The 11,549-nt window shown below is 37.8% G+C and overlaps 1 protein-coding gene across 5 annotated transcripts in view; it reads left to right on the top strand.

Annotated features, from left to right (window-relative positions):
- Window positions 1-138: 138 nt before the first annotated feature.
- Window positions 139-11,549, top strand: part of LOC139012275 (uncharacterized) — a 159,067-nt gene continuing 147,656 nt past the window's right edge. For 4 of the 5 annotated variants that reach the window (XR_011471844.1, XM_070417958.1, XM_070417959.1 and 1 more), the window contains exon 1: window positions 139-1,557. The gene's annotated coding sequence lies outside the window, so the exon portion shown is untranslated. The remainder of the gene's footprint in view (window positions 1,558-11,549) is intronic. The other variant, XM_070417957.1, reaches the window with a different exon arrangement.

Genomic DNA, 11,549 nt, shown 5'->3' with positions numbered 1-11,549 from the left:
TAGGGTAATAGTTTAAGAAATGATGATTCCAAGGGGAAAAAATTAGAGGTATATCTTTATTGAGCCCACAGCTGGGGGAATGTTCAAGCTAAGATGTAAAAGAATTTTTGGTCAGGATCTTAGGGAGCTAGGAAAAGCAATTTTAATGGTGGAGGGGGGGGTCAATGGGGAGGGCATATGTAATACTTTTCATATTTCATAAAGATTTAAATTTTTAATAAGGACAGTTTTTATGTCCTAGGAAATTCCCAAAAAGTGTGCATAGGTGAAGCGGGTAATTGTCTTTCTGGGGAGAACTAGATTCATTCTCAGTAAGAGAAGCTGCACTAGGTTAGAAGACCTGAGGTGGGGAAATGACAGAGGCTAGGCAGATTGATGCTTGGAATTGTCCTGGAAAATAACAAAGGGCAGAGAAAAAAGCGTTTCCCTCTATCAGTTCCTTCAGCCCCAGAGATGTCCCACCGAGTATATCATCTAAACTCAGTTTTGTCACCTTAGCTATTTTTCTACTTTGCCTTTCTTTCTCAATAATGTGAGTTCTGTAGTTTATATTTAGCAAAAACAAACGAACAAAAAGCAGCAGCAACAACAAGCACAGGCCCACAATGTAGCCCTATCAGTGCCTTTTTCTATGCACTTAAGAAAGTGACTGAATATAATATTTAGTTTATCAGCAGTGAAGTCATTACTTGTAGAAATGTATTTCTAAAACAAAATACCATAAAAAATTTTAAAGATACTTTCAAGAATGCTTGAATATTTCTATGTAGAATTTTCTTGCAAAATCAGTGTAGTGTGATAGAAAAAAAATGTGATTTCAGAATTAGGAGACTTGGGTTAAAATTGTGATTCTACCATTCAGTAGCTCAAACATCAAATTTTTGGAGCCTCTGTTTCTCATTTGTAAAGTGGGGTTATATTACTATCTACCTCGTGGAGTTTTTGTGAGGAGTAAATGAAATAACATGTTAAAGCCCTCAGCAAAAAGGTTGGCACTGAGTAAAAATTCAATAACTGTTAAATCTGAGTGGGGGGAAAATGTCAAGAACCCAAGTTGACATGGCGTAAAGCCTGAAAGCAAGAGCTGACATGCATTCTTCTTAACAGTGGGAATATTCTAATTTACTCAGGGGAGTAACTTTGCTTTTTGTTTTTTCTTTTTCTATGTGCCTGGAAGGAAATTCTTTTGTTTGTTCCCTAGTTCAGGTTTCTAGTACGAGGGGGGTAAAGAATACAGCCCTACCATGGTGCAGAACTACCTAATCACACACAGCAACTTGGTTTGGTTGCTGGGGTGACATTTCTTACTGAGAGGCAACAAAGAATGGTCTCTTGTTCCTCCATCACACCTACTGGACTAACAATGTGTCTCAGCTCACAGACGGCTGCTCCCCAGAGCCTTTGACTCCTCAAGGGGTGGAGCAAATGATTTCCTTCCTGGACCAGGACTATCTGTAGTCCGTGTACAAGAGTTGCTGTAGCAACCCTCCAGCTGTGCACCGCCTAGCCGAAACACAGTAAGAGATCCTTGATTTTGTTGGCAAAAGTGGAAACCAGGTTGGTTGGTTTTTTATCAGAAATTGAGAAAATCAGATTGGAACTTTCTAGCCAAGATAGATCACAAATTGATGAAACTGTGAAACTAGAAAGTTCAAATGTTTAAAGCAGCAGGTATTGTGAATATTCTAATCCTGGAAATAGGAATTGGAATCTTGAATTAACTGTACTTATTTGGGTCATTGGCAACCCAGCTGTTTTTAATAGATTGTAGCCAAAGCTGGGAGAGTTGAAAGGAAATGCTCATTTTCAGCAGTATAAGTTTAAAGAAGGGTATGCCTAATGTGGTGAGCTAGCTGTCTGGGATGATATACTTCAAAATTATTTTTGAGCTTTCTGTATAGCCTTTTAAAATACAGTTTTAATTGTAAAGTATTATTAATAATTTTTTAATAAAATGTGAAAGATTAAATTAAAATTTGACTTATGGGTAAAGGTCTTGCACAATAGGAGGGAACACCATGGCCAAAACGCACCAGCTGCCATTGTTGGTGTGAGTAAATAGTGAAACTCCTAATGGGGTTTCCTGGAACTTCGTTCAGCTGTACCTAAAGCTGTGCCTACTGAGAACATTTAATTGTATGTGAGGTTTAGATAAGTACAAGCTGACTCCCAGATGCATGCAAGACAAACCTCTCTAAGACATAATAGCATCTGTTAGATTTTAAAAAACACTTTATGGGTGCCATGGCACCTTTTAATTAAAGCAAAGTGAAGATAAATAAAAATATGTTTTACTTTTTGTTAATTAAATAGGCCTTGCCCTTGCCTCAGCTGTTACCTTCATAACCTATATCCTTACCTTCATGTAACTTTCCTCCTTTAATTCCTTTTTTGTGTGTTTTTTAATGTAAGGAGAATTAGGCATAAAGTTATAAAGTTAAAGTTTTAAAATATAGTCCAGGCCAGCGTTTGTTTGTATCATAGCTACATATTAATTGTTTACTTCAAGAATTAGGTGCACCCCACCAGCATGGCTCGGTGGTTGAGCGTTGACCTATGAACCAGAAGGTCACAGTTCATTTCTGGGTCAGGGCACATGCCCGGGTTGCAGAGCCCAATCTCTGGTGGGGGATGTGCAGAGGGCAGCTGATCAATGATTCTCTCTCATCATTAATGTTTCTCTCTCTCTCTCTCTCTCTCTCTCTCTCTGAAATCAATAAAAATATATATTTTTTTAAAAAGAATCTCCCTAGCCAGTTTGCTCAGTGGATAGAGCTACGGCCTGAGACCAAAGGGTTTGATTCTGGTCAAGGGCACGTACCTTGGTTGCAGGCTCCTCCCAAGGGGGTGGGGGGTGGGGGTGGGGGGGCAGGGGGGTTGTGCAGGAGGCAACCAATTGATGTGTTTCTCTCTCACATAGATGTTTCTCTCTGTTTTTCCCTCTCTCTTCTGAAATCTGTCTAAAATCAATAGAAAAATATCCTCAGGTGAAGATTAACAAAAAAGTAAAAAAAATTTTTTAAAAATAGGTGGATTTTGTTTTTCTGGTGGGTGTTTTGAGAGTGTTCTCCTTATTGGTATGGAGCCATTGAGTTTTTATTTGGTGAAAGATCCTACTAGATGTCGTGGGTAATCAGAATTATAAATGAGCATACTGCCCTCCCACCCCTGAAGAAATTTATTTTTTATTATACTAGTATGTGCATGTCCCATTATAAACCCATGTGTTGAGCAGTTTTAGTAAAAAACAATAGAAAATCACTGTTGATCTCTTGTTACTTTTGCTCTGAGGCAGTTATGTGACAATATAAGACTTATTAATGACCAATTCAACTGTCTGTAATGTTGAAGGCTGGATCCAGGTGTTAGTGATTGGAAGAGGAATGTTGGGCATTATAAATTATCAAAGGAAGGTAAAAAGTTACATGAATGATATAATCAGCTTTCTAGAATTTTAAAATAAGGGTGAAGTTATCCACCATATTCTCTGTCTAGATTTTCTTACCTATATTTTGCTCACCTAGCTTTCCCTTATTATTCAGATCTCAACTTATTGCTTCCTCTAAGAAGCCCTCTTTAAGCCTCCCCTTCACACCCTGCCTTCTCCCAAATCTGACTTGGCTGCCTCTTCTAGGTATTTCTACTGTCTTGTATTTAGCAAACTTTCTTCTTATTGTTTGTTTGTCTTCCCAGTAGACTGAAAGCTCCTAGAAACAAGATTCTTTCTTGTTCACCACTATAGCCCAGCACCTCGCACAATATCCATCCCATAGTAACCTCTCAATAAGTATTTGATAAATGTAATGAAAATATATTCTGGCGGTCTCATCTAAGTGATCAGGTGCTGTTCCAGGATCAGGTTTTGTTTCAGGCACCAAGTCAGCTGTTCGGCTGTTTCACCTTTCAAGGATATGTGATCATATTTTACATAACCCTGGTTAAGATTATGCCAGTATTTTATTGTTTGTCTATTTGGGGGCACAGACCATAGGTACTCAAATGATGCTTTCTTTGCTATTATAATGCTAAGAGGAAGAGGTTTGAGAGCCAAGGTAGTTCTTTATTTATATATTGGATTTATATATTGGTATGTTTGCCTTTTTCATTCAGCAAGTGTTTATCCATCTCTAATCAACTATTTGTTGATCTCAAGATACTGTGCTAAATGCTATAGGAGATTCAAAGACAAATTATGCATGGATTCTGTCTTCTAATTGTTTATAAGTTGATAGGGGAAATAAGGCATACTTAAATATAATACAAGGAAGAAAACAGTATGTGACATAGAGATATAATGACTAGCATAGAGTAAGTGTTCAACAAATATTTGTCTACTAAATCTTTGTTTTCATCTCTGAATAAAGTTGGCCTGATGGTATTTCTTCATATATATATAGCTTTCATCTGTTTTTTTTACCTGTAGCAGTATTGATCTAGCATTCTTGATCTATAAGCTTGTTGATTGAAGATACTAGTTCACCTAGTAAGTTTAAACTTAATACTATCCACATAAACAGTATCAAATTCAAGGCCTGAATAGAGAAAATTGTGTATGAAACAAAGTAAATGGGGAGTGGAGAGCAAGGGGAGCAGAAATCAAGCAATAATGAGTTAGACCAGTGGTCGGCAAACTGCAGCTCGAGAGCCTCTTGCGGCTCTTTGGCCCTTTGAGTGTGGCTCTTCCACAAAATACTGACTTCTGCACATGGGCCACGAAGTTTCAATCACACCGCACATGGTATTTTGTGGAAGAGCCACACTCAAGGGTCCAAAGAGCCACATGTGGCTCTCGAGCCGCAGTTTGCCAACCACAGATCAGACTAATAAAAAAATAATATACAGAAAGGTTACATTTTAGAGGCTAATTATTGACTTGTACAAAATATGCAAATGATTGCCACTCTCTTTATGAATTTAAGCTACTCAATTTCTGCACACTTCATATTTCTCATTTGTTGGACCAAGTCTGTTTTTCAAACTGCAGGTCATATCCTATTAATGGATCATGAAATCAGTTTAGTGGGTCACTACCAACATTTTTAAATGCTACAGAATAGCATTAAAAATAGAGTGCATCACACATAGAGAAGGTTATCAGTATTTTGTGAAATTTTGCTCTGAGCTATGGTCAGAACATAGGAAGAAGTGCCACAGGGAAGTAAACATTGGAATGATGTTAATAATGGGTTTCTACCCACTTGTAAGTTTCCACCATTACAAATTATTAAAGTTGCTTAAATAGTTAAAGAAAGGAATTTTAGCCCTAGCTGGTTTGTCTTAGTGGGTAGAGCATCGGCCCAAGGACTGAAGGGTCCCAGGTTCAATTCTGGTCAAGGGCACATACCTCGGTTACAGGCTCAATCTCCAGCCCTGTTCAGGGCATGTGTGGGAGGCAACCAATGATGTGTCTCTCTAACATCTACGAGTCTCTCTGTCTCTCCTCCTCCCTTCCACTCTCTCTTAAAAAAAAAAATCAATGGAAAAATATCCTTAGGTGATGATTAACCAAAAAAAAGAAAGAAGAAAAGAAAAGAAAGGAATTTTAGTCTTTATAAAAAGAATTGTAAAGTGAGTCAGACCTTCTAGTCCAGCGGTTCTCAACCTGTGGGTCGCGACCCCTTTGGGGGTCGAACGACCCTTTCACAGGGGTCTCCTAAGACCATCGGAAAACACATATATAATTACATACTGTTTTGTGATTAATCATTATGCTTTAATTATGTTCAATTTGTAACAATGAAAGTGGGGGTCACCACAACATGAGGAACTGTATTAAAGGGTCGCGGCATTAGGAAGGTTGAGAACCACTGTTCTAGTCAGAGCTAAAATAATATCCTTTTGAACTAATTTTGCTTAATCTGATTAAGTGAATTTTAGGATAACTTCTGAAAAACCTTGTAAGGTATTTTTTGGGTCAGTTTTGCTCAAAATTAAAAGTACATTGACTTGTGGGGCATTTCTTAAAAAAATCTATTACTGAGCTAGCACAGAATGTGAAGTATTTCTGGCCTGAAATATAAGATTAACGTTTACAGGGCAGTTGCCCAAAATCTTCTTGCTGAACTAGAACGTACTTCACTGCCCATCACTGTAGGTCCTTTTAACTTTACAAATGTGTTATTTAAAACATACTGGTACACAGGAAACTCATTTAAAATTAAATTTAAGGACATTCCTGAAAATTCCATGAAACACTAATGGTTTTATAGTTTATAATTTCTAGCAAAAGAAAATGTACCTTAAAAATATTTTTTCAGAGATAGCTAAATCCACAATATGTAATACAAGTGAGAGAATAGCACTATTAATATCTTAAATATTGAATGCTTGAACACAACATAAAAAGCATTACTACCACCTTCCTTTTCCCAAAAATAAGCTACAAATGTAAAGCTGGGAAATTCAGTACCAGAGTTAAAAGAATTTATTTCTAGGTTTTGGATTTCTACTTTTTCTTTCATCTCAAAAGTAATTGATCTTTTAAAATCTTATTCTATGATTTTATGTGTGTAACTTCTCTGTTTGATAAGATTGGAAATGTTTATATCAGTATTACATACTTAGATTCTCTTGTGGTTTGGTTTAAATATTGAGCACCTAAGTTAAATGTTCAGGAAGGGTTTTTCCTCTTTGTGCTCTTACAGTATAGCTCTGGAGAAGAGGGCGGGGTGTGCCTTTGGTATTTGGATAGGGTTTCTGCCTGTGATTTCTCATTCTCAGAGCTACTTCTGAGCAGTCCTATGGCTATGCTGCAGAAAGTACAGTTTGCTTCTCTTAACCAGTCTACTAAAATAATATTGATTCACCTGCTGAAATAAAACACAAACCACTCAGAGACTAAAGCATTTAGAAAAGAAAAGGCATTTACTAATATATGCAAAGGCGGTTTATGAGAGAGTCCAAGCATTAGAAAGACAGTCTTATCAAATTAAAACTATGACAAGTATTTAAAGGTGGGAAAAAAAAAACCCTATAAAATTACCAAAATCACCAAGCTTACAGTGATTCTCTTCAAGGCAGAAAACAGCAATTTTCTCACATAATTGTCATATCCAAAAAGGTCATTATGTATCTTCAGACATCAACATTTTCAAAGAAATAATTGTTGTTTTTTTAAGAGAGTAACTTACAAGAGAGACTCAAAGGTTTCATTTACTTGGGGGAACAAAAACTAGACAGTGACTTTTTGTTGTTACTTTATCTCAGGGTTGCAGTGTGTGTTTCATGGGTCCCCAAAGATCAACTTCAGGTCCAAAGAGTCACTAAAAGGACACATAGAACTCAGAGAAGCACTGTTATGGTTTATTACCGTGAAAGGATACAGATTTAAACCAACAACGGAAAAAGGGACATGGGGCAAATTTCGGGAAACACCAGGCATGAGCTTCCCACGGTCCTCTTCCAGTGACGTCGTGCACACAGCCCTTACTCCTCCTTGCATCGATGTGTGGTGATATGCTTGGAGTATTGCCAACTAGGGGAGCTCCTACAAGCCTTGGTGGCCAGGTTTTTTATTGTAGGCCAGTCACACAGGCATGGCTGACTGCCCATGCCTGTGTGACCAGCCCCTCTAGAGTTCAAGCTGGACCCCATGGCCCAAGGCCCCTCACCATAAGTCACATCGTTAACATAGACTGTCTGGCAGGGCCTAAGTTCCCCAGGTAGACAACAACATTCTTACCAAGCAGGGTATTCCAAGGGTTTATGGCTGTCTCCCAGGAGCTGAGCAGGGGCCAAACCTTTCTTGGGAATATGAAAGGTTTATACAACCTAGACAGGCTGTGTCAATCCTTCACTGCACAGTGTTGTTTTGTTTTCTGACTCTGGAATGTAATGTGCATGGCTTACCCATCTGGTTAAGGTGTCCATATTGCCTCCAAATTTCCTCCTAAGGTGTGACTTTGACCATGTAAATTTACTTAATGATTTTCTGCTGCAGTATCACTATTTTGATGTTTTATTTGGCCAGTTTTGTATATAAGTGTGAGAAAAGGTGATGCTTAGTTTACAAAGACCCTATAATCCTATATAATAAAAGGCTAATATGCAAATTGATCGAACAGCAGAATGACCGGTCGCTGTGATGGGCACTGACCACCAGGAGGGCAGACACTCAATGCAGGAGCTGCCCCCTGGTGGTCAGTGTACTCCCACAGGGGGAGCTCTGCTCAGCCAGAAGCCAGGCTCACAGCTGGTGAGTGCAGTGGCAGTGGCGGGAACCTATCCCACCTCTGCTGCAGCCAGCTTAGGCCCACTCAGTCAGATATCCCCCAAGGGCTCCTGGACTCTGAGAGGGTGCAGGCCGGGCAATTTTGTGCACCGTGCCTCTAGTATGATTAATAAAGCTGGAGCCATGAGATACTAAAATTGAAGAGTTGGAGGCTTTGTAAAGTTCATAAGGTTGTCATTAGTTTTATATGTAAGATATTGCTCTCATCAACCCATATACTGAGATCAGGAACCAAGAATCAGCTATTCACTTGGACTTTGTTTAAAAATGGGCTTGCCATACCTAATTTAATAAGATTTAAAGCATGGTCACCAAAGTGATTTTTAAATTACTGGCAGGTAGAAAGGGGAGTAGATTCACTGAACCTATGCAAAATAGCTACATAGCTATGAAAAGCAAAGGCTAATATTTTACCACTTTACCATTTGGAGATACTTTTGTATTTTTTTGTCATTTTTCTCCAGAATTATTATTTTATGCTTTTCTGATAATGTGTTACTTACAAGCTACATTAAGAATTTTCATAGAAATTTCATCTGAATTACAAAGGGTCAGTTAGATCAAGATATCACTTAAAGAGTGTTTTCATTCTAGTTTATACAAGTGTAGCCAATAGAGAGTTCAAAATAAAAAGAAAGGAATTTTTCTTATATGCCCATTAGAAATAGAACATTAGCCATAATTAGCTCATTTAGTCCTAGGTAATGAATCCTTATTTTTCTGATTTGGGGGCAATGCAAGCAATTTCACAAAGTCATCTGCTTCTAGATTTAAAGAATCCTAGAGCTCTATCTCTTGGTAATCTGCCAGGTATCTGTTTGCTATGCTGATATCAGCTTATACTGAAACATCTGTTACTCCCTGTAGAATCAACAGTTATGAGTACAGTAAAAACCTTTACTGGGGCTTTCATTCTTTTTATGTTTCTTCCAGAAGACTCAGTTTCTGGTCTGTAGCTTATAGTGAGGACTTCAGGCAAATGTAAGGGAAAAGCAAAAGCTGTCTGTGGATGACAAATCTCAATGGCTCAGGTTCATTTGTAATAGCCAACAATGCTAGAATAGTGGAAAGTGGAATCCTTTTTTCTGAAATAACACACAATCATTTTATAAGGATTTAGTCAATAGTAACCCAGAGAGGAAAAATAAGTCTCCAGCTGTTCATTTATCCCACAAAACATTTGGGGATTGTCACCTGAAAACAAAATATTCCTTTTAAAAAATTCAATTTTTTAAAAAACATATTTTATTGATTTTTTACAGAGAGGAAGGGAGAGGGATAGAGAGTTAGAAACATCGATGAGAGAGAAACATTGACCAGCTGCCTCCTGCACATCTCCCACTGGGGATGTGCCCACAACCAACGTACGTTCCCTTGACCAGAATCGAACCCGGGACCTTTCAGTCCGCAGGCCGACGCTCTATCCACTGAGCCAAACCGGTTTCGGCTAAAAATTCAATTTTTAAGTATAGTTATTGCGCCATTCTTTATATATGGACATGAGTATGCTTCTGTAAAACCTGAAAGTTACACAATTGCTAAAAAAAATACATTTATTTTACATTCATAGTCATAAACTTTACTTAAGTGTGATTAACTTAGTTTAAACTCTTATGGACTTCAAGGTCTTTTCATATTGAAAACTTTTACAGTATTTTCTAGCTAATAAAAAATCTGGAGTAAACCAAAAGTATCAAATTATTTTTAGTATTCCTCCTTTACTAGAATAAATGAGCACACCTTTGTGGCTGGGTAGCACCTGATCAGGAAACTCCCAAAGACAATTTTAGTGTAAAAGACAATAGTAAGAGTTCATTATTCTGAATTTGGGGGCTGAATTTGAGAAATGCAATCTCAAAAAAAAAAAAAGAGGAGAAAAGATGATTACATGACTAAAGAAAAAAGGTTACAGGCAATATTTAAAATAAACTAAGCATCAGTAATGATATTTTTGGAGAACTTTTTTAAAGATGAAGAACTTTTGTTTAGAAAAATAGTTCAAGGGCATGACAAAAGCACAAAATGTTAGTCTCAGAATATTTTGGTAATATAAAAAGACTTCTGCTATTTAGGCTCAAAATACCTCTTAACTGCTCTTTGTTCCGAGAAGACATAAGCACTCTCTGGGAATTTCTTAGAACTCAAAATTCTCAGGCTTCCTTCAGATTTACTAAATCAGAAGCTTTGGAGGTGGAGCCTAGAAATCTATGTCTGAACAAGTCCTCTAAGTAATTTGAGGCACACTAACTTTGAGAACCACTGCTCTAGGTAACTACCAAAAGAAAAACAGGTTTAATTAAAAACCTAATAGATGCATAGCCTATGGACACAGACAATAGGGTGGTGAAGGCTTGGGAGAGGTGGGTGAAGGATGGAGGGAGTCAATGGGAAAAAAACCAGCAACAAAGAAACAAAGGGACATCTGTCATACTTACAACAATAAAGATAAGTTTAAAAAAAAAAAAAAAAGCCCTAACTGGTTCGGCTCAGTGGATAGAGCGTCAGCCTGCAGACTCAAGTGTCCCGGGTTTGATTCCAGTCAAGAGCATGTACCTTGATTGCCGGCACATCCCCAGTAGGGGGTGTGCAGGAGGCAGCTGATTGATGTTTCTCACTCATCGATGTTTCTTACTCTCTATCCCTCTTCCTTCTTCTCTGTAAAAAAAAAATCAATAAAATATATTTTTTAAAAAAAGAAAAAAAAACCTAATAGAAGAGAATACAATAATAAAAATACTGATTGCCCTGGTCAGGTGGCTCAGTTGGTTGGAGCGTCATCTCATGCACCAAAAAGCTGTGGATTTGATTCCTGGTCAGGGCACATACCTGAGCTGCAGGTTCCAACCCTGCTTGGAGCACATGTGGGAGGCAACTGGTCAATGTTTCTTTCCCATTGATGTTTCCTTCTCGCTCTCAAGTCAGTAAAAATGTATCCTCAGATATATAGATATATATATATATCCAAAGTGATAAAAGAAAGGAGGAATAAAGGAACAAGGAATAGATGGGACAAATAGAAAAATAAATATAATATTAAAATACATGGTAAGAATTCCTTCTTTTTTACAGCAGCATAGTATTCCATTGTGTATATGTACCACAGTTTTCTAATCCGTTCATCTGCTGATGGGCACTTAGGCTATTTCCAAATCTTAGCTATGGTGAATTGTGCTGCTATGAACATAGGGATGCATATATCCTTTCTGATTGGTGTTTCTGGTTTCTTGGGATATATTGCTAGAAGTGGGATCACTGGGTCAAATGGGAGTTCCATTTTTAACTTTTTGAGGAAACGCCATACTGTCTTCCGTAGTGGCTG

The sequence above is a fragment of the Myotis yumanensis genome, unplaced genomic scaffold, assembly GCF_028538775.1.
Source record: "Myotis yumanensis isolate MYYU_CA2020_CCGP unplaced genomic scaffold, mMyoYum1.0.hap1 SCAF_6, whole genome shotgun sequence".
NCBI lineage: Eukaryota > Metazoa > Chordata > Mammalia > Chiroptera > Vespertilionidae > Myotis > Myotis yumanensis.
The sequence above is the reverse complement of the archived record's forward strand: the minus strand, read 5'-3'. Positions and strand labels throughout refer to the sequence as shown.